General features: G+C 29.4%; 1 non-coding gene across 1 annotated transcript; it reads left to right on the top strand.

Annotated features, from left to right (window-relative positions):
• The first annotated feature begins 4,190 nt into the window (after positions 1-4,190).
• On the top strand, positions 4,191-4,262 carry Smp_tRNA_01371_Pseudo_TTG.1.1. Its single transcript has one exon. It is a non-coding gene (tRNA).
• The last annotated feature ends 347 nt before the right edge of the window (positions 4,263-4,609 follow it).

Below are 4,609 nucleotides of genomic sequence, written 5' to 3'. Positions count from 1 at the left end.
GAACAATCATCTTAGCTATTGTATGACCTAACTTGACTATGTACTTACGACCTTTCGTAGTCAAATGCAATTGTCTTTATTCACAAATCTTTGTATTTTATAATAATAATAATAATAATAATTATTTTTGGTTAAACATCATTATTAGTCCCCCTATACATGATTCATTCACTTCGCATTGATCCCTCCTTATTACGTCTCACTAATTTTTCACACAATTTAGTCTTCCACTTGATCGAAATGTAATTACACTATCATATCTCCCTTACCCTATCTGACCCATATTTATTCTGATCACATATCTTAAATTTTCACTTACCATATATACAGATTCAAGTATTAACATTATATACAAGTCATATCAACATTAACAATTTTATTCTATCTGGTTTGACAGTACTAAATTGGCATGCTTTAAACGATGTACTTTGCCTTTAACCTGGCCATTATTTCGGATTATTAATTTGGATATATAATTGTAGAAGCTGAAGAGAATTTATCGAAAAGAATATTCTTCGTTCAAATATTAGTCTTTTAATATGATGGGGATCTTTAAACGATATATATATATATATCGTTTGATTTGAAGTGTTCAGCACTTAAGAAAGTACTTGATGAAAACAGGGAATAATAATGAAAATAAGAAAAACGTCTGAAATTTCAAGGTTTTATATAAACCATATTTGCTATAATTTCGGTCGCTTCTAGTAATAGAATTTCACATTGTTTAAATATAGAACAAGTATCTACAAATACTAGTCCTGATCAAATCATCTTTTACATTACTTTGATGTTTTATAAATAAGAAATTATATTCTCGTTTGATCAACTATTTATTTTTCAGATGTAGCGTCTAATCACTTGTTTACACATAAGTACTGATGATTTACTTTAATTATAAAATGGACAATCAACTGTTATGTTAAATATCAAAGTTAACAAACTATGTTTACAGTTTTAATAAGCTTTATCGCTAAATCAGGTGAATTCTTGGGGATTTTCTAGAAGGAAGATTCATTTTATCGGCACTACGAGAAATGATTATGACCAAATTATTATAATTCTATACTGTCCCATAACTTTTCGACATTTCCTAATTTCTTAACATTATAGAATATTTTAATAGTTGAGATCATGAGTCAGTTGAAGCTAGACCACCATGGAATAGTTAGTGACGCTTAATTAAAATTGTTTTTTATAATTTAATAAATTTAATAAATTAAATACCATACTTGGATAATCAATAAGACTGGTATTTGTTGACAAGTTTGCATTATCGAAACAATATTTATCATACATTCGGAATTTCTCCAGATTCTTCTGCTCAAAAATACTTTGAGATGACAAATCTAAGAGTTCCTGTCGAATGTTGCTAAGTTTTACAGACATTCGAATATTAAATTAATTGTGCCCGTGAATGATGATTTATCTATTTACTTTCCTTGCAATCAGTACCATAGTACGTAGTGATTATTTTTGTCAAGCCTCACCATATATATAAACACTGGCTATGTATTCACAGGGTATCATCTATTGTTGATGCTGCTGATATGCTCTTATACAGAATATAATAGTAATAAAGAAGTCGAAAGAGGAACATAAAATAAACTAGTTATAATTTATGTTCGCTTGGTTTAACAACTCATCAAGTGGAATGACTGGCGGCCTGCTTAAACATCTGGGCTACCTGTTCCTGCCATCTAGATATTTCAACAAGTTATCTAATTCTCTTTGTTTTAATACACCATTATGTCTATTAATCGCATAACCTATTCAGGTGTGTTTCTCAAAAGTGTACAACTTTTCGTTGTATGTAGACTATTTAGAGGTCGATTTATTGGACTGCTAACTTCTAATTGGTGATCACTCAATATTTATCGTCAGGATCGACAAAGAAGTAAGAAACGGAAACTTGTTGAAATACGTTGTGCTGAGAATTCTATATTGTACTAAAAATATAATACTGAATAGAGCTAATAATAATAAATGATGTAAACCTTATTGACGTTTAAATAATCATTAAACAAAGATGATGATCATAACTTAGGATTTTGGATACAGATACTCTAGTTTTTGAAGTTATGTTAGATTAAAGACGAATTCAATGTCACTTTAATGTGACGGAAATAAAAGAAACCTGATTGATTATTGATTTCTAATCTTCATATTTATTCTTCACCACACATTTTCAAATTGATAAATAACTCATGGTCTCCCTATTCTAACTGAGAGTCCTGTATATAGGTTATGACTTTATTTAAATTTACTTAAAGAATAAGTTGGTGCTACTGTTCCCTGATATCTGTAAGTTTGAAGTTTGAGTGTCTGTATTTTGATTATTTCAGTTAGCTTAGTAATTTTAGTTATCACAAGATTGTTCCGCCGCAACATAGGCAAACACATATATTTCTGAGGAATTTAAAATTGAATCCAATATTTCTTTTGCAACAGTCTCATTAAAAGGTAGGAAAAATCATACAAAAATAAAATATACCTAACGACAGGGATTAAACAATTCCATTTAAATAAATATTGAACATGATCAACAGACAGTATTATAAACTTTTACATTTAAAAAGTCATCTCATATAAACATTACAGATCACTTACATTGAATGAACAAGGCCCCAACTAATCTTTTGACAAGTTATGATTGTAGGAGATACTGTAATAGTTATCAGTCCATAAATAATTAATAAAGTTATACATTTTGTCGTAATTATAGTATGAATTGATGATAGACATTTAGTTTTAGAGAAAATATCCATCTTTTTAAATATCACAAATAGGTTATTACATGGGAAGTGACACAATGAACTAGACGGTTTACAGGACGAATCGACTATTATTAATTTAGTTTACATTGATAAGTGTTAAACAATATACAGATCTTTATTTTGATGATCTGAATAAAACGTTATTCATTGTGATTATTGTGCAATGACACGCATAGTAGATTATTAAATCATCTTTATTTTATTATTTTTTTGTTGAAAATAAAGATTTAAACAAATTTTCAATGGTACAATATACATTCTAGTGTGTGTAAGTATGTGTATCCAATTTTGTGCATAACTATTAGTTGGTTTGCAAATTTTTGTTCAGTTTGTTTGTGTAAAAACGAATCAACTATGTTTCTTAGGGATTACATTATATACACAACGGACATATCATTTCTTATGGCAACTACAAATATATACCTGCATTGAGGATTTTGTAAGTACAAATTAGTTGGTTTCATGGACGAAATAGCTATTTATTCATGATTATCATTACTGAAAAATTTCACATTTTTACAGCTTAACCATCTAAAGACAATCAAAGGGAGTGAGAGAGAGCTACAATACTTTTATTCATTTACTGAACCCTTCGTCTTACCAGTATCTATATGTATATTTATTCAGAGTACTTTATACACATGGATGTATGGCCTTATTAATAATAAATTATCTTATGTAAAGAAAGACTAGATAGAATGATAAATAGACTAATATTTAAGACAGCAAAATTAAGTATATTTGTTTGGCTTCATCTTTGAAAAAAAATCCACTTTATGAAATAGCACAATTCCAAAATAGATTTATGATGATATATGATGGAATAAATTAATATGGATCCAGGGAAAACAAAGTTAGATGTCCAACCTTTTTGTTTTAAAAAAAATACGAACTTTCCTTTCTCACGGCTATAACTCATATTTTATAGGAGATGAATCATTGCTCTGTATATCATTGACTAGTAATATGTACATATAATAATGAAGATAATCCTTTGAAATTTTGCAAACCCTTTCAAAATCGTGTAAATACATTGAATTTAATTATTTGAAATGTAACTAAATTATTATTATTTTTTAACCCACATAAAATAAGCATCGGTATGGCATTTTCACCTGTTGATCCAAATGATCTCAGAGCCCATGTTTCTTCATCAATGTAGGTGAAAGTTATTCTCTGTTAATGGAACTTGAACTAGAAATATCCATTATTTAGTCAAAATTATTAGTGTTTAATAAAGCGTAAATATCGATCAAGAGAAGAAGGACGTGTTGATGGACGTCTTCAGACTTTCAGTATGAGTTTATTGATTAAAAGCGTTTTTTACATCAATAAGATAAAAGTAACACTATTTTTATTAATGATCATTAGAATTCAGACATTTTCCCCATTGCACAAGCAAGTGTCTATCAAGACTCAGTAGCTGAGTGGATAACGCGATGGCGTTTGAAGCGAAAGGTACTGGGCTCGAGTCCCAGAGTAAACATCAACTCTGAGATGCAGGTACATAAAGCCGACGAGTCCCAAATAGGATAGAACGCGCGTCCTGGATTCCACTGCTAGCCACTATCCATCTTTTCTTACAATGCTTGTGAAATAAGGCTATATCGAGGCAATACGCACAGTATGCACATATGCTAATAAATGACTGACGAGTTGCAGTCCTAAACATCAATGGGAAGATTCAAACAAGTAATACTAAGTGAATTTTCCTGAAAGATGTTATAGAACGTTTGTTATATGGATCGCGATACACTTCTTTATTCATTTATTGTAATATCTGCACCTCCTGTTTTATAAAGATAGAATGAAAATTTGTATAAGAATATTAT

Source organism: Schistosoma mansoni, assembly GCF_000237925.1.
Source record: "Schistosoma mansoni, WGS project CABG00000000 data, supercontig 0214, strain Puerto Rico, whole genome shotgun sequence".
Taxonomy (NCBI): domain Eukaryota; kingdom Metazoa; phylum Platyhelminthes; class Trematoda; order Strigeidida; family Schistosomatidae; genus Schistosoma; species Schistosoma mansoni.
The sequence above is the reverse complement of the archived record's forward strand: the minus strand, read 5'-3'. Positions and strand labels throughout refer to the sequence as shown.